The sequence below is a fragment of the Typopeltis vanoorti genome, chromosome 19 (assembly GCF_054136105.1).
Source record: "Typopeltis vanoorti isolate ZY-2024b chromosome 19, IOZ_Tvanoo_1.0, whole genome shotgun sequence".
Taxonomy (NCBI): domain Eukaryota; kingdom Metazoa; phylum Arthropoda; class Arachnida; order Uropygi; family Thelyphonidae; genus Typopeltis; species Typopeltis vanoorti.
This window is the reverse complement of record NC_143567.1, coordinates 47009961-47030148: the sequence shown is the minus strand read 5'-3', so window position 1 is coordinate 47030148 and position 20188 is coordinate 47009961. Positions and strand designations below refer to the sequence as shown.

The following is a 20188-nucleotide window of genomic DNA, read 5'->3' as shown; positions in this document are numbered from 1 at the left end:
TGTTGATGTATATTTATCAATAAATATATGTTGCATAGAGGACAAGAAATTTGCACTTACCTTTTTCTGGGTGTTGTGGCTCTTCTTCTTTCGCATTGTCCAAACTATTTATTGATAAATATACATCTACAATGCCCTAAGAATCCGTGAGAAAAGAGCCAATGGCATTTAAACTGGGGCACTCCTATACAGAAGCAGGCAAATAGCTGTAAATATAATAATCTGTTATTAAAAATAAAAAAAAAAAGCAGGGTGGCAGCTTTGCATTTTTTTGCCAGCAGAATAACAGTTTAGGGATAACAAATGAGTGATACTGTTTGAATTGTAATGTAACTTCTCTCTCTCTCTGTGTGTGTGTAAGCTTCAGATAATGACCTTAATATAAAGGTTGAAATGTGACAAAATTACAGTTACACCACTGATTTTTTGGCAGCCTTGGTTCTATACCCTTGCTAAATCAGCACTTCTGACTCGCTAATTATACCCCTCTCACATCTCCAAAGCACCATGGGATGCTAGAAAACTTTTAACAAATATTAAATGGGAATAAAATTATTAAATGAAATACAATGGTGTAAGTTTATTAGTATCAGTGGAACAGATTAATAATTAAACATATGCAAATTAATTAAATGATTCAATGAAATACATCAGTACAGGTAGAAATGATATAGGTATATATAAAATAAAAATCTGCTAATGCCTTTTTATTCCCATATAGGGAGTAGGCAAGGCCGGTTTTAGCCCTATCTAACTTTTGGAGACTTGAGTGGATGGTTCAATCTCCACTGGTACCCAATCAGAGATAGCTGGCCCAAGGCTATCACTAATTAAGCGGCACACAGTGAAGAGAATGTCTCAACAAGCACCGCCATCTCGTGGTCCCTAACACAATATATTTAATGTTTGAAATAGTGCGAGTTCTAAGATAATTTTATTGAGTTTACGGGACGAAAAACCCAAGTTTCCAGGAGAAAAAACCCGCTTGTCCGTGCCAGAGATCGACTAACTCGAGAACCGGTTGAAAAAAGGCTTAGAAACATTTCCTCTAGTCGCCGACTAGACTCAAAATCAAGTCTTCCTTCATGCGGCCAAGCGCAGTGGTGTGCAAACGCCTCATCCACTGAGCTACACAGGGTCTTGTATATCAGTAAAGTTTAAATATAAACATGTTTATTAGTACAGTATAAATATATACAGGTTTATTAATTGCAGTACTTGCAAATAGTGCCAATCTTGAAGTGGCGAAATATAGAATTTTATGGGAATTGTAGAGTTAATCACAGAGGTCTGGAAATTGAGGGTTGTCTGGTTTATACTGTTTTATAGCTGACTGATTTAGTATGGATCTTTGAATTAAAGATGCCAAGAAATTACATTCTTGTTTTCATCCTTTATTCAAGTGTAAGCAAACAAATTTTGCATGTGAAGTCACTTCACAACTGGTTTACTTGTATATAGAGGCTAATGACTTCACATGAGTTGCCTTAATATCCCATAACGCAATGCACATATCCTTATAGACAAGTATAATGCTATGTGTCATGGGAAGGGCCACTACCTAGGCCGGTTTCGACCTTTATTGAGTTACTGAGGTATTATGGGATACTAAGGCAACTGATGTGAAGTAATTAGCCTCTGTATATGAGTTACCCAGTCATGAAGTAACTTCACATGCAAACTTTGTTTGCTTACACTTGGATATAGGATTAAACCAAGAATATAATTTCTTGGCATCTTTAGTTTATAGTATAACAAAGTGGAAAAAATTTCAACAGCTATCTCTGATCCAGAGTATTTTAATAATAAGGTGACACCTTTTGGCTACTTGTATATGGAAATATGACTTGCATTACTTCATCCGTGGTATCACTTCTCTGTCTGGCTCCCAGTGTAGACATCTTGGATTTTGGCAAGATAAGTACTTTGGTTTTCTTTCATTTGTTTTTCCCTTTGATTTTATTTTACTGGTGCTAGTAATGGTTTTGGGAACCTCTAATTTAGAGACAAAACAAGGCACGTTCAGGTTTGTTTCAGACCTGAGTAAGCCAGGATGTTGTTAATTGTTTGTATAAGCAGTGAAGTTTTTTTCCTTTGTTTCTGATATACTCAAAGCACTGACCATTGTCGGCGAGGGGGAGGACATCAAAATCTGAGGGGTTGAGGTGGGGGGCATGATCCAAAAAACATTGGGAAATACTGTTCTATACCCTTGCCGAATCAGCACTTCTGACTCACTAATTATACCCCTCCCACATCTTCCACTGGCACTTTTTTTTTTTTTTTTTTTTTTTTTTTTTTCAAGTAAATATTAAGATTTCTGCTAGTGCAGTTAATATGTAATTGGCAGTATCATGGCTGCCATTTTATAGTAGCTCAAATAGAGCATTTTCTGGGGATGTAGAATTATTTCTATATCACTGGATTATTTAATGCTTAGTCTTATGACTGAAAGGTTTTTTTTCCTCTCTCTCTCTCTCTCTCTCTCTCTCTTACAATCAAATGCAGAGGTTTTAGTCTTTTTTCCCACCAGAGATAATCGTACCAATTCCTCCAAGGATGCGAACTCTAGGAATTGAAATTCCTGGATGTGAAGAAGCAAGACAGGCGGCTAAGATTTTAAAAGAAATAATTGGTGCTAATAAGATTTATTCTTTCACCCTGGAGGAAAATATTTAATTGTAGTTAAAGAGGTGGAAACAAGGGACAAACTATTACAGGGTTTTACTTTTGAAGGCAACACAGTTATTCCTGTAATGATTGGGAGCCAGGTTAAAACCAGGAAAAATCTAAAGATTTCCAATGGAATAGATAGAGAACAGTAATGAAAGTCATTCTCGAAATGGGGTAAAATCAGTAGCATACAAAAGGATTTATCAGATGAAGATCCAAATTGGTTTTCTGGTGATGTCACCTTCACAATGGATATGAAGACACCCATACCAAATTTTGTCAAAATCAGTATAACCCGAGTTATGGTAAACTATCCTGGAGTACAAAGGCAGTGCCTGCATTGTGGTTCATACGATCACTTGGTTAGTAACTGCTCCAAATTTAAATGTTTCAACTGCATGGAGATCGGACAGTGTCTCAAACCCTGTCAGAAATGTGAAAGGTTCTGAACACTGCATACCTGTTCTTTTAGAACTTTCACTGAAAGAGTGGGAGCACTGGTAGCGCAATCAGAACACTGTATCTATCATAGAGGCATAATGAAGAGAGTTCCTGGATCTTCCAATTCAGTCTAGTAAAGACAGTGCTTTTAAACAAACTACACTTGGTAAAATCACTAAAAGTGCACGACCAAATCAGCCAGAAAATGTCCTAAAATTCCAGATCTGCAGGAGCTATTTTCCCAGTCAAATATAGGTGCAACAATATCAGTTGAAATTACAAGCTGATATTGTAATTGTATTGATATCGAAATGCAAAATCATGAAACTGTTTTACAAGGAGAAACTGGAGAAGAAACAAAAAAGCAAGTAGGACAACTGAAAGAACTTAATATGCAGACAAGATCATCAAAAAGGAAAGATGAATTAATAAAAAAAAATTGAGGATAAATAAAAAATATAAAAAAAGGAACTACATCTAAAAGATAAAGAAGTAATAAAAAGTGTAAAGATGGAGAAGGTTGTGGGTCATCAAATGAAAACTCTTGAGGCTCAGAAGAGTTCATGGACTGTGAAAAACTATCTCATGCTAATAAAGGAAAAGCAAGAGATACATTTAAAGAAAATATAATAAAGTTTACTGATTCGAAGTTTTCTCAGTACAATTATCATCTTCATGAAAAGAAAATAACTAGCTTCCAAATCAAGAATGACAGGCATGAAATTTAAATAATGGAAACCAACTGTAAAAAAACTAGAAAACAGTTTACAAGAAGCAGACTAGACAATTGCTCCATCACAAATTGAAGACCTCACCAGGTTCATCTAAAATTTAGAAGTTAAAGACTTACCAGTCACACTTCATAATTATAGCATATTCTTTCTGCATTGCCTCATTATGTATGAGGATTCAACAGGCAAATTAAACTATATGGAAACTTATGCTACGCCATAATATCAAGTTTTTGTTTCTCCAAGAAACATACTTCTGCAGATATAAAAACTTTAAAATTGATACATAATATTGGATTTATTGGACCATGGTTTTGATAAACATTTATACATAATCGCCGACTAGTTTTGCCAGCTGTCTGGCTTTATCAAGACAAGAAGGGTTATACTAATATTAAATGCAAAAACAAAATAATGCAGTAACGACTTAAAAAACATTTAAACAAATTGGAGAGCACGTGTGACATCAAACGTATAAAGCGTGAAGACTTAGTCATTGTTATTAAGTCGTGTTTTATAATTTTCCACATAATTTAATTCTGATAAACTTAATGACTTTAATAGGTTTTTCCAAATGTCTTTTAATATTATTCCCTGGTTTCTATTGAGGTTATTTCCTGTCCGTAGGACTACTGCAGCTTCTTTAAAGGTTCTACATCTGTAATCCTCTTCGATATATGGCATGGAGCTGTTGTCCCAATCTATTGAATGGTTTGAAGTTGAGAAATGATGTGCTAACCCTGAGGTGTCTGTTCTATTATTATTGACATCTTCGACATGCTCCTTCTTTTGGATTTCTAGGCTTCGTGAAGTTTGGCCGATGTAAGTCAGTCCACACATACATGGTATGCTGTAAACACCTGCATACCATATAAAAACTTTAAAGATAGACATCCACTTCTTTCTTATTGGAGCTTTGGAAGATTTAACAGGGCTGGAGTAGTTCTTATTCTTGATGCCCTCCTTGGGTCATTCTGTAATATCCAAAGGCATGCAGAAGGGAGAGTCTTGACAATAGATGGGAATTACTGTGGATGTGTAATAAGGTTTATAAATGTTTACACTCCATCCAATGGAACAGTTAGACAAAAATTCTTCCAGGAATTGCAGCAATGTTTATACAATGCCCACTACATCATAGCAGCTGGAGACTGGAATTGTATTGAAAACTTCACATTAGACAAAATAGGAGGACACCCCAGGAGTTAAAAAGTGAGATATGTACAGTTAAAAACATGTCCTGATAATGCTCAATTAATAGACATATGGAGGATTCGCAATCGTAATTACCAGGCTTACACGTATATGAATGAAGGTATTGGTATCCATCTTGGTCGAATTTTTATTTCTTCTTCCCTTATAAATAGGATATTTCAGATAAAACATCTTGACATTAACATGTCAGATCATAATCCACTTCTACTTAAGTTCCACTCGATGGGACAAGCAGAGATCAGTTCTGGACCATGGAGACTTCCACCAAATTTTCTGTTGATCTTTTCAAGCAAATTCCAGACCCTCTGTTCAAATTAGAATAATGCTACCTGGAATTGGGATATGTGATTAAAATTCAAACAAACAGTAAAACAGAATATGATGGAATGGGGAAAGGAACAGGCTTTCCTCAAAAGAAAAAAGTTGAAAGACCTGTATAAAAGAGAGAATCTGGTTTATAACAAACCAACACAGTGGTATAGAATGTAGCAACATCATTAGAAATATTAACATAGAGATAGAAGAGGAAAGGCAGAAACAAGTAGAAGTAAGAAATTTTAAGATAAGAATACAGCAGAACTTAGCAGATATAGCCCTTCAGCTGCATTCTTCAGTAGACAATTCACTAAATTCTGCAAAGAAAGGACTATCACTAAATCTGTGTTGATGATGAAGACATGTCCACCACTCAAGACATCTTTGACTCCTTTCTAAAACACTACAAAAATCTATTTGAAGACAATAGTACTGCTGGAAATTATAACTCTTGGAACATTAATGGCTATCCTGTTCATATAACTCTTGGAACATTAATGACTATCCTTCAGAACACACGCAATTTACAGACATAGAATACCAGTTGTGGTGGAGGTGGGCGGTAGATGCCGTTGATGGAGATGATTTGTAGTAGAGGTTCGGTGTAGTGGTTGAGACAGTTGTAGGTGTCCTCCCGCGATGAGTCTTCGGACTCCTTGGAGGTGTCAGGAATCATAATAATAATAATATATCCAAGATGAGCTTGACAGATCCATTATAGCATCTGAAGTTACCACAGCCTATAAAGAATGCCAGACAAGAAAATCCCCAGGACCTGATGGTCTAGGGATAGAACTTTACTCCGAGGCCTGGGATTTTATTCTTTCCATTCTAGTTATACTATTTAATTATTTTCTCTCATCAGGACACATACCAACTGAATTTGTAGTAAGCCATACTGTCCTCATTCCAAAACCTAATAGAGATCACACCTTAATCAGCAGGTGGAGACCTATTTCTCTGTCTAATACTGACTACAAGATATTTCTCTGCATTATCAGTAATAGGCTCAAACTGGAAATGAGATACATAATTAAAAGCACACAGGTGTATGGAGTTCCAGGCCAAGCAGTAGAATTTAATCTACTGCTTGGCCTGGAACTATTTCAGCTACGTGATCTAATCTGCTTAGTTAATACGAAAAAGCAGTCAATGGCAGTTCTATCAGTAGACCTTATTCAGGCATTTGATAATGTCTGGTATCCCCTTTCTGTTCCACATCCTCCAGCAAATTGGTGTAGGTAAAGAGTTGCTATCCGTTATCAAAGGAGCCTATGCCGATTCAGCTACCCGCCTCCTAGTTAATGGGTTCCTGTCAGACCTGTTCAAAATTCGAGAAGTAGTCAAGCAAGGTTGCCCTCTTAGTCCACTGCTCTTTGCATTAGTTCTTGAACCTTTCTTACAGCAGGAAGTCGACAATACACATGCTGTGCGTGGAATAACAGTTTCTTCAACTATGAAGGAAAATAAGGTATTAGCATATGCTGATGATGTAGTGGATGCTTTGAATGATAATGATTCGATATATATCTTTTTTGGTATTTTGGAAAAATTCTGCAAGATCAGTGAATTAGCTGCTAATGCATTCAAGACAAAATTAAAAGTTTTTGGAAAATTGGGATCTTGGAGGCATTCCTTTTGGACTAACCCCTAAGAGAGAACACTTCATTATATTTGAGATTCCCTTCTCCACTTACCCAATATTACCAGTTCAAGAACTTATATACAAGAACTTTGAAACCTTAGAAGACTGGGAAATAAGGCCATTTTCCTTTTCTTCTAAAGCCATAGTAGTTTAAACCGTAATCTTTCCTGCTTAGTTGTACATAATAAATATTACAGACATCACAGAAGCTGAAGAAAAGCAATTATATAGTAAGCCTGTGCAATTTTTTGGTCCAGTCACTACCAATAAGTTAAAAAGGAATTTCTTCAACTATCAAAGAAGCATGGAGGATTTGGCTTCCTGTCTTAAAATTTTGCTATTTAAGCAATACAGCTTCAAAAATCCATAAAATATTGCAGACCTTATCCTGTACTACCTGTATTTTCATCTTCCCCTGTTTGGAATAAATGATTATAAAGGTCCAAAAGCTGATATTGTTCCTGAATACTACAACACTCTGTGCTTAACTCTAAGACTGCTTCAACACTTTGGCATTGGCATTCCATTAAAAAAAAAAAGTAAAATTTGGTATAAAGAAATCTTTAATCTCTTTTGCTGAATTTCCCCTGTTGGGTACTGACAACAATACTTTGTTTCATAGCTTATTGAAGTTCCAAGGATACCCTAACAGGAGGGATCTTGCTTGTAGAATTGCATATGGCTGCCTTCCAGTCAATACCATCAAATGGAGGTACTTTAATATCAGAGATCCATTCTGTGACATCTGTTGCCGATTGGAAACAGTAGAACATGCATTATAAAGCTGCCCTCTTGCCCTGTGTATTTGGAACAGATTATTTATGTGTTGGGTATTCCATTACTTACAACAAAACAGGTTATTTTTTTACAGTGCCCACCACCTGTCAGCAATGGGAAGAGAATTTTGATTTTTATAATTAATGAATTAAAATACCATTTATGGAAGGTTAGAAACATGGATTTGAAAACCAACAATATGACATCCAAATGCTTTATAATATTGTATTGTGGAAATTTTATTGTTCAGTCAGGTGATTTTTGTTTTAGAAAGATGCATTCTAGGAGATATCAAATTTTTCACTAGATGGTGTAGATCAGCGTTTCTCAAACTTTTCTTACAACGGAACACTTCACAAATCCTGAAATTTTCACAGAACACCTTGGTTATTTGTAATGTATTAATTAATTATTGTAATAGATTTAACAGTATTGATATGATGGATAAGATGACAGATAAGATGAACACAGATGGATAAGAAAATAACTATTTAACTTAAAAGCTAATATTTTGCTAGTATTATATCCAGCATCTTCAGAGCACACAACACAAAGTTTGTTACAAATGCGAGACAACCACAATCCGGTGTAACAGTGGGGCTAGTATAAGTAATTGCAGCGTGCAACACAAGACTAAAGTCCTAATAGGGCACCATCTACAGGGTGTTCGGGATAAATTTGACAGTTTCGTAAGGAAAAAGAAAATCTTCTTTGTATCTATTAAATTTAATGAATTGACAAAAAAACATTACAGGCAGAGTTAATTACAATACTATCAACAAGATTTACTCAAAATAACCACCATTAGCATCGATCACAGCTTCAATTCTGCTTCGGAACCTCGAACAAGCTGATGCTACAGTCTCCCTGGGAAGGGCTGCAAAAACTGTTTTAATTTTATCCATTAACTGGGCTTTTGTATTACTGGAAGTGCGATTGGTGTCTTTTTCAACTGCGCCCCATACAAAATAATCCATGGGGTTAAGGTCTGGGGAGTTTGGAGGCCAAACGTTTGGACTGGTGAAGTCGTAGAAATTTTCAGACAACCATTTTTGACTTTTCCCAGAGGTGTGGCAAGGGGCCGAATCCTGCTGCCATACATACGGCCTACCATTGGCTACCCTTGTTATCCAGGGCTTGACTACAGTTAGCAACTCCACGAACAAAGCCCGAATTCCAATGCCAGGGTTCTTCAACACCTGTTCCTGCAGATTTGCGAGGAATTCTGCTGTACGAACGCAATCAGATCGTCTGCTAGGGATCTTTCTTCTTGCTACATCCTCGTAGTCACCATTGCAAGTCTATAGTTCATGCCTGATTGTTTTTACTGTATTCAGGGAGCATTGGGCAGCAGTCGTAATATCCTTATTTTGATGGCGGGCACGAATCATCATGATGCAAGTTATTCTCTTCCATGATTCAGGTGGGTTCCAGCTATCCATCCTTTCTGACATCTTGTATATGAATGAAGAAGGGTCCAAACTTTTAAATGAAGAGAAGTGTGTGTTAATACATGTAACTTACGGAAAAATATAATTAATTATAAATATGTCAAATTTATCCCGAACACCCTGTAGGTTAAAAAAAAGTAGTTCAAAGTTTTGAAATAGTAGCCCAAATAATTTATACCAAACTGTATAGGAACAAGTTTCACTCGGCCAAAGCCCAACATATTTATAAAAGAGCGAGTTTAGCACTATTACGAGAACAGGTATGCGCTACTCGCCGAGAACTTTCAAAAATAAATTCCTCCATCAGTGTACTACGTGATATATTATCTGACATTTTGAACCCGAAGCTATGGGATATCTTGGATAGAATCTCCGACTCGACAGTCAATAAAGAATTTGCTAAAGTTAAAAACCGACACCGGAAAAAATTTGAAATCCTCCAGCAACACAATATTATGCAGCGACTGCAATTTCATCAAGATGGCGTCGTTGTGAACCTATCATCGACAACCTTATCCAAAGAGGCCACGAGTGCATTAAGTCTAGGACACAATTTTGCCGTTACTCCTAAAGAAGTGCCTAAAACCAAAATAATGGCTTCCGTTGAGCATGGGATTTACCACTTGCCTCCGGCTATAGCCAATAATATTAGGTTAGATGTGTCTAATATCCTAATCCTCTCAAAAATAATATCCCACATAAAGAAAAATAGCTCTAAAAGAACTACGCAATAATAACCACATTACAATAACCAAATCAGACAAAGGAAACACCACTGTAGTAATGGATACAACAGAATATGAAAACAAAATGCATGCACTGCTCCAAGACCGGTCTACATATCAAATCATAGATCGATATCCCACCAACTCACAAAAGAATAAGGTGTGCAAGTTACTGAACAAAGTCACTTCCTGGCCAAAAGAAATTGTCAAAAAACTCAAACCCTTGCACGTTAAAACACCCAGAATATATGGTGCTCCTAAAATACACAAACAAGGTACGTCTTTGCGTCCTATTGTAGATAGTATAAACAGTCCTACAATAAACTAGCTAAACATTTAATCCAATTACTAACCACTTACACGAACAATTCTCCCTCTTTTGTTAAAAATTCTACCCACCTAAAAAGTATTTTAGAAAACCACACCTTAAATAGTTCAGACCTAATGGTGAGTTTTGATATCACCTCATTATTCATAATGTACCACTGATTGAAATACTTAACTTACTAAATTCACAATTTCCCCCAGATATATTTCAGCTATTTAAATTCACAGTATAGGCAGGTTATTTTACATGGAAAGGGAAAATATACAAACAATTAGATGGGACAGCTATGGTTTGCCCCTTTCTCCCCCCTTAGCCAACTTCAACATAGAACATCTGGAAAAACTAGTTATCAACACAGCCACTCTCAAACCTAGTCTCTGGCTACGCTATGTTGATGATGTGTTTGCTATTTGGCCACATGGCCCAGACACATTGAATGCATTTTTAGTGCATTTAAATAGCCAGCACCCTAAAATCCACTTTGCAATGGAACTAGAAGCCAATGACTGCCTGCCCTTCCTGGACACACTGATCACACGTCTTCCAGAAGGTTCCTTATCATTTTAAGTTTATAGAAAACCCACACATACAGGGAGATACTTACACAAACAATCACACCATCACCCTTCTCAACAATATGGTATCTTAAAAACACTAACCCATAGAGCTAGAGCAATCTGTTGACGTTGCTCTCACTGCTGAACTTTCTCACCTACGTCACACCTTCTTTACCAATGGTTATAATCCCCCATAAGATAGATAACATACTAAATGCTACCCAGAAATCCTCTATCTACCACAGAAAACTACAACAAAACTATCACCATCCCATACATTAAAGGCACATCTGAAAAGATATCTAGGGTGCTTAACAAACACCAACTGTGCACAGTATTTAAACCTTATGTAAAATTAGCAACTCTCATCCATTCACCTAAGGATAAATGCACTCCTTTATCACATCCAGGAGTCTATGAAATGCCCTGTTCTTGCTGTCAAGCCTACTACGGACAGACAGGAAGAACTGTGGACATCTGCCTCAGTGAACACAAAAAATATATCCGACACTTTTGCTATTGCAAGTCGGGTCTGGAAGACCATACTTTGGATACCCTTGCACACAGGATCAATTGGAAAGAAACAAAAGTAATGCACAGACTCACTATCTCTCTGACTTGTAGAAGCTTTGTGTTGTGTGCTCTGAAGATGCCGGATATAATGCCAGCGAAATATTAGATTTTAAGTTAATAAATAGTTATTTTCTTATCCATCTGTGTTCATATCAATACCGTTAAATCTATTACAACATGTCTGACGAACACATAAGCCTATCTACACGTATAATTAATTATTAATTAATAATTAAACATAGACATCATTAAATTAATTTGTGCTGATTTTTATTGACATATTCCATTCTGATCACCAAAAAAAAATTATATTATTATTATAAGTACTTATGAGTAAATGCAGACTTTTTCTCCTGTGCGCTCTTAGTTTTCCCCTCCTTTTGTATATCCTGGAGATTGCTTTGTAGGCTGGAGGTGGATGAATCACTATGTTGTGTCATAAACACCTTCAATAAGAGATTTCTTAACACCAAAATTAAACAAAGTTGCTTGTCTCTTATTCATATTAAAATTTAAATCTGTAGGCCTATTACTTTTAAAAAATCACAGCACTACGATTTCGAAACAAGCACTTTCACAATACAATACGAATTTGTGAAGAAAATATTCAGTATTACTAGATCTGAGAACCGGATACAGACTCCCTTGATCTTCAATTTCAGTGGGAAAATTTTCTTTATACTTCCTTGCTGATTGGTCACTAACATTTGCAACACAGATTATTTCATTCAGTTTTGAGAACAGAGGATATGCTGCCCATTGTTATAATCAGCTTGCAGGCAATTTTTATGACCGGTCATAAACAGTGGTATTCCCTTTCCCGAATGTTGAAAGGTTTCAGTGTGTGAAAATTAACGATAATTCATGAATACTTCCACATTTAAAAATACATGGCTTGGTCACTGACATTTGCTCCACAGATGTCATTTCCTTCAGTTTTGAGAACAGAAGATATGCCACCCATTGTTATAATCCGCTTGCAGGCAATTTTTATGACCGGTCATAAACAGTGGTATTCCCTTTCCCAAATGTTGAAAGATTTTGATGTGTGAAAATTAACGATAATTCATGAATACTTCCGTTTTTAAAAATACACTGCTTGGTTACTAACATTTGCTACACAGATGTTATTAGGCGTTTTGGGTCTGAGATTTTCGACATATTCACAAATATTATTCTATTCAGAATATTTCCACTATAAAATATTTCTTTACGAAAAATGCTTAGAAAACTAATATGACAAATTCCAGGAGAACTTTTCGCGGAACATTATTCACCTTCTGCGGAACACAGTTTGGGAAACCTGGTGTAGACAATCCACATTATGCAAAGGGAGAGATAAAATTCTATCTATTCTTGTTATGAGAGGTTTTTCATATAGTTCCATTCTCTTAATTCAATGTGGTCTTATAGTCAATTGCAGGGATGACTGGAGAGTAATCCTAAGCAGAGAAGGCCAACTCAGGGCTCTTAACTCACACAAGGCTAACCTGGGTATTAGTCATCTTTGTGCTTTAGTTTCAATTGGTCTTCTGGTTGTTCATCTGTATGAGATTGATGAAAAAGGAAAACTGATAGCCTTTGGCTGTATGATGATATAAAAGAGCTGAGGCCTTTCTTTTTTTCTCTCATACTATCTATCTGTCCTTTCTTTCTCCTAATACTATCAGGCTCTCTTGCACCTCTATACTAACTACTCTAGGCCAATAATGAGCACCCTTTTACTTTTTCACCTCAATAAAGGTCAAAACCGGTCTGGGTAGTGTTAGTGACCTTTCCTATAATGCATAGCATTATACGTGTCCTTAAGGATATGTACTTTTACATTATGGGATATTAAGGCAAGTGATGTGAAGTCATTAGCCTCTACGATTGTGGTCTGAAAAGTTATTGGCCTAACAATGAAAAAACAAAATTATAATTTCAAAATGATTTTTATTTTTCAACATAATCTCCCTTAAGACTAATACATTTATTCCAGCAATGCTGCAGCGCCATTATCCCATCCCTGTAGTGGTTCTCAGTAAGATCTGCAAAATACCCCTCTAAAGCTACAATCGCCTCTTGATTCGAAGAAAAACGCTGACCAGCGAGGAAGAGTTTTAGTTTTGGGAAGAGATAGAAGTCAGAGGGAGCCAAATCTGGGGAATAGGGTGGATGTACCAGCAATTTTCCAACAAGATCTCTTAATTTTCCCATTGCCAAAACTTTGTGGGCAAGTGCATTGTCCTGATGAAAGATGATTTTTTTCTTCTGCAAACCGGGTCTTTTCTCACCAATTTTTTTGTTTACTCTGGATAAAAGATCGGAATAATATTCCCGGCTTATTGTTTTACCCTTTTCAAGATAATTAATAAACAAAATCTTTTACCATCCCAAAACACCGATGCCATGACCTTTCCAGCTGATGGAACTGACTTTGTCTTGTTTGGTGCTGAACAGCTAGCTTCTGTCCACTGTTTTGACTGCTGTTTGGATTCTGGTGTGTAATGGTGAATCCAAGTCTCATCTATAGTAATAAATTGATGCACAAAATCAGTTTTATTCTTGTTAAAATGCTCCACGCACTGTTCAGAGATTTTCATGCGAGTGCGTTTTTGATCTGCTGTGAGCAAGCGTGGCACCCATCTTGGACAAAGCTTTATCGTTTGCAATTCTTCATGCAAAATATATCCTACACGTTCTTTTGAAATGCCTATAACCTCAGCAATTTCATGCACTTTGGCTCGCCGGTCATCCAATACCATATCGTGCACTTGATCAATGATTTCTGGTGTTGTTACACTTTTTTGGACGTCCTTCATGTGGATCATCTTCAAGGCCGGTATGGCCATGTTTAAACTCAGCAGCCCATTTCTTAATTGTCGAAAACGAAGGAGAAAAGTGTCCATAAACTTTCATGAACTTTGAATGAAATTTCTTTTGGTGTTAAACCTTCTTTCACAATGAATTTTATAAACTCGCGACACTCAATTTTATCCATTTCAAGGGATACAGACAACACATTTGCTTCAAACAAACTACTTGACAGAATGACTTGCAATTTCACATGGATGCTTATGACAGATGTACCAACTTTGAAAAAAAAAATCTTGCCGATAGTGTTGCCATCTATGGTCGAGGCCAAGAACTTTTCAGACCATCCTCATATGTATGAGTTGCCCAGTTGTGAAGTTACTTCACATGCAGTCATCAGCTTACACTTGGATAAAGGATTAAACGAAGAATATAATTTCATGGCATCTTTAATTTATAGTATAACCAAGTGGAGAAAATTTCATTGTTCCTAATTCTTCTGGCATTAGTATATAGAAACTACAGCATCCCTTTAGGCCCACCCACCTTTACTTCTTGAATTGACTACTTTATTCAATATCCTTGCTTGAAAGACTAAATTCTGCACTTGGTCATTCTCATAGTCACTCATCTCATCGGTGCCTTCACAAACTCACTTGCTTCCACCCTAATTGTTTGTTTTTCTGAATTTGTGTTTCAGCATGCTCAGTGATCAAAGCTTTCTCTAGATGCCTAACACCAAAACCATTTAGATGTAGTCCATCAACATTATATAAATCATTCTTTTCATCAAACACAGACCACAGATCCACAAATTCTACATCATTCCTTCTGCACAACCTACTTATAGATTCATTAGCTACCAATGTCCTCCTCCTCAGTTTGCCTCTATCATAGCTTTGCATGAGACTTAGTCTTCACCTTCTTGCTCTTCAGTTTTGCCTCTTCTAACAACTCCTTTACATTCTTCCTCATAGACTACTTCTCGCCTCTCAAATCAGTCGAACATTTATACATGATGGGAAGAATTTTGCAATGTTTCAGTAGATATACAGATGTGCAGTGTGATTCAGTTTCAAGCACAAAAAGCTTTTCAGACCATTCTAACATAATCTCAGTGATAATCCAGCCATTTTTATTTGCTTAGTATATTATGGAGAAATTTTAAAGCCTTTCAAGATTCTAGCACATTAGATTGTCCCATCACCAGTTGCTTACATCTTTGCATGCCTGCTGCATTTGTTCACTCTAGGACAGTAATAACTATTCTTAGATTGTCTGAATCCAGTCTATTTCATCTTCTGCTATTAATGTCCTTAATAGTGTGTATTGTTAATATAATGCAGTTTCATTAGCATTTACTTGCATGGACTGAGGAGCTCATCAGCTACAAATATAGCAACATTATCCTCCAGATACTTATTAGCTCTTATGTGGTTTGCAGACCTATTTTTCATCACACACTTTATGGCGAGAAATTCTCTGATGCTTCTTAAATGCTTGAAGGCATCCTTCACCATTGCTACATTGATTTTCTAATTTTCTAAACAACTTATGGAAAACTTATTCCATAAATTGTTTATGGAATAACTTAGCCCATTCCATTAAATGTGCTATCTGACAAATCTATCCTTTTACTCTGATGTCAAAATGATTCCATTATTACTTAGTCATACTTAACATGCTTACCATTTTTCATAGTATTTCTAAATTGCTTTTTGGAATCACCATCTACAAAGAATTTTAGTATTTTTGTGACCTTTTCTTCTTTGTATCAAATGATTGACAAACCGATGTCACATGGCAGGGCTTGACAAATATGCTCGCCCACTTGCCCCTGTCAAATCGATTTTTGCAGCTGAAAAAAAAATTTTTTTTTTACTTAATAAAAAAAAAGTCACTTTCTAAAACATATTTTATTATTATTATTATTACTGACACCTCCAAAGACTCATTGAGTGAGGGCACCTACTCTACAGCTCTGTCTCCACTCAGTCCACCAACTACATCAATGCCATCTACCACCCACCACCACTACTAATATTTTTCACAGGCAATCACAAATATCCATGCCCATGGCAGGATTCGAACCCACAGCCTTTTGACTGGAGAGTGGATACACTAACTACTTGGCCAACTAGGCCAGTATAAATATAAATCGTCATCGTATGTTGTGCTTTTGTGCAGGCCTACACATTTTACCACATAAGCTTTCGTAACCGATAATCCTGCAGAATAGGTTGGTTGCTCCTTACTCCCGGTAGATGTCTGTTGAAGCATGTGTTCATGAAGTTGGTTTGCCTGCTTTGCAGGAGGAAAATCCCAAAATGAACTGGGGGAAAAACCCTGCTGTCCACGCCCAAGACCGACTAACTTGGCTATGGCTGAGGAAGATCTTTAAGCTTCTCACGCCGCCGACAGGAATCAAACCTAGGACACTCCTTCCGCAGCCATATGGTTGCAAAGCGCATAGCCACTAGGCTAACTGCATGGACATTTTGATGCTAAAAAACAGAATACAGCACCATTGATCAGTTTATAGAACTCTTATTGACTTTTTTTAAGACATTGAAAAAGTGGGGGTCTTGGGCAAGTACATTTTTTTTTGTGGCAAGTAGGATTTTGTATAATTTGTTGAGACCTGGTCATACATATAACACAGTTTCTACACCATTGAGTGTTTTGACATGTGTATTATCTTGTATTGGTATGGATTTGTGCTTACCCTGGAAACCACTACCAACATTGTCAGCTGAACCTTGCTTAGCTAGGTTGAATGTAAGCAAAATAAGTTAAGAATCATTCAAAATCTAGGGATCACCATCAATTGCAAGTGTAAATAGGTGAGCATGTACCACATCCAGCGCCATCTGTGGTATCCCAGGCTTTTCATCTCCTGTATAGATGGTGAAGGCAAATCGCCTCCTTTCATGCAAGTAACAACAGTATATCTCCTGAGGTTTTTTATCAAAAAAAAAAAAAAAAGGCATAAAAAGAGTATTAAATAAACTTGCGCACTTGTCTTGATGGCACATCTACAATGTAACAGGTGTTAGCTCTAGAACATTATGTTCCCATGTTAACACCTGTCCTTTGTCATCTCTTCAGTCTTCTATACTCAGCTGTAAGTTAAGTATAAGTGCCACACAGATAATCTCCATCATCTCAGTCCTCTAAACCAGCGCTTCCCAAACTGTGGGCTGCGGCCCCCTTGGGGGCCGTAGGTTTTGTTGAGGGGGGCCGTGAAATAATGAAAACAAATTTAAAATGTTTTAAGACTAAGTAGATTTTTTTTTATTTTAAAAGAAACGTATTTAACTTTTATTATTTATTATTTCTTTTTTGTTATTTTTTATATTTTAATGCAAAAATTCACACATTGGTTCACAAACTTTGCTTCCTGCATATTTCGGCGCTTAATGAATATTAGTAAATATTGCTTATTCATATGTTTAATTTCAAAGCAGTGGTTAATTGTATTTACTTCGAATGCTCTCCAGGGAAGCTCCAAATCTTCCTGTCCCTTTCATCATGCGTTCGTAATCAGAGACTGTTGATATTGACTTTATATACATATCAAAACTCGTTTTATATTATCACTGTCATCCGAGTTAGTTTTCTGTTACCAATAAAAGTTTCGCATATACTTCACACATGAAAAAAAGCTTAAACAAGTTCATGTGGGGAGATAGTAACTCCCTTGCAGTGGTAAACAACACCCCTCCCTAACAACCACTATACTGCAGAGGCAATAAAAACAAGTACTTTTATTATGCCAGTGAATAAGGTATGAGGAGTCTGTGTAATATATTTCTCAACAAATAGTGCAATTAGAGACAACTGGGATAAAAACACACTAATTAATGAATCACATGTCCCCTCATACAGAAACTATCTGTATAGACTGAAACAAAACCATATGTTGCATGGGCAAACACAGTATCTAACTAAAAACTATTGTTATTAATTAGATGTGTGCGAGTTCGATTTCCCAAGGCAGCAATAAAATTCAACCGAACGTGTTAAAATTCGTAAAAGTGTTAAAACTAAGTAATATATATATATATAATGAATGTTATTGCAGTTTCACATAAGGAATTCGGTTGAAGAGAGTTAGCATTTCAACTCAATTGTCAGCTATGCTTTTATTTTGCGGTTGCACGATCTATTGTTAATACTGCACCAATCATATGCACGTTTCAATAACCTGCCTTTGCTGTTTCGCGTTAGGCTTAATTACCTTAAAGGGAGAAAAGTCCCAAAAGAGAAAAATGTTCCTGGTCCGGGGATTCCCTTATTCAGGTAATATTCACTAATTTCATGTTATCAGTCTGTGGTGTGCCAGTATTGGTAAGTGGTGATATTATTTGATCTATTCTACGTTAAAAAAATTTAACCCTGAGATGGAGAAGTGGCTGATAAAAAATAAAATAAAAATTCCCGCGAACAATCAGAAGCAGAAACAGACTTAAAAAAAAAAAAAAAAAAAAGGACAGTATTTCATATTTTACCAGAACATCCCGCATCGTCTTCAGAACCAAACGGTAAGAGGCAAAAATGTAATACATGCATTTGATTTTTACAATATTCGCTAAAAAAAAAAAAAGGACAGTATTTCATATTTTACCAGAACATCCCGCATCGTCTTCAGAACCAAACGGTAAGAGGCAAAAATGTAATACATGCATTTGATTTTTACAATATTCGCTGTGTATGTTTTGTATTGAATATAAATACAATAAATATTATAATAATATATCTCTCTATTACGATTTTTTTTCGAGGGGGGGCCGTGAAATATTTTAATTTTTGCAAAGGGGGCCCTGACATCCAGAAGTTTGGGAAGCACTGCTCTAAACTAATGGAGAAACTTATAAACAATCAACTTCTCCATTATCTAGAGCAGCGTTTCCCAAATTTTTCCTGCAACGGAACACTTCACAAATCCTGAAATTTTAACGGAACATCTTGGTTAGAGTCGCAGCATTTAAAACCACTCCAGGCTCGTGTTAAGATTATTTTTGATAATTTTTTACGGAACAGTTTTTCACTTTCCACGGAACACAATTTGGGAAACCCTGATCTAGAGGGCTAACCAGTATCGACTCTACCAATCTAGATCCATTGCAGGTCTCTTAGTTTACATCACCCATCACTGGACATGTGTGATGGAAAGGTTTGGATGAACCTAAGCTGTGCAATCCTTGACATTTCTGGGCTTTTGATCATTTTGAAAATCAAGGCTTGCTAGCAAACTGCCTTCCTTTGGTCTATCTGTCAGCCTCTGCAATTAAATACCCAGCTTTTTCTGGTTATTTTCAGGGGTCGGTTCTATCACATTCCCTCTTTCTCTTATACATAAATGACCTACTCTCACTCACCACTAACTCTGTCCACAGTTTTGTTGATGATAGTACACACTAATCATCCTACTCTTTTGATCGACCATGTACTGCTCAGACATCCCAAGCTTCAAGATCATTTGCAACCAGTGCTTTAAACACTGATCTCCATACCATCAATGCCACAGTCCTGCCTTTTCTCTCGCACAAAAGGGATCTCAGCTTGCCTTCCCTTATCCCCAGTAATAAATAATCATCAGACAGGATCAGATCTCTCCCCTCCTCCCTCCTTGGACTGACATTTAACTCCAGCCTCTCTTGGCATGAACTTATCACATCAATAGCTTCTTCAGCTTCTAAAAACTAAGCATTCCTTTCTGCTCAAGATGCTATTTTGCACCTACCAGCTGCTGCTGCTATGGCTTCAACCATTTTCTCTCTGTGCCCCCCCCCCCAAAGTCCTCCATTTAGTGCGGTCTTGAGCCTTTCTGTACGACTAAGTTCCAGCCATCTCTTTAATCTCATCCCCCATGTCTGTGGTCTTCCTGTAGCTCTCTTTCCATCTTTGCCCATTTTTGAGCATTACTTCTTGCAGTATGAAGTACCCATTGCCATTTCG

At 36.6% G+C, this 20188-nt stretch overlaps 1 protein-coding gene across 4 annotated transcripts in view; it reads left to right on the top strand.

Moving 5' to 3' along the window:
- Cul5 (cullin 5) overlaps positions 1 to 20188 on the top strand; it is a 241247-nt gene that overhangs the window by 13555 nt on the left and 207504 nt on the right. The window lies entirely within an intron of this gene.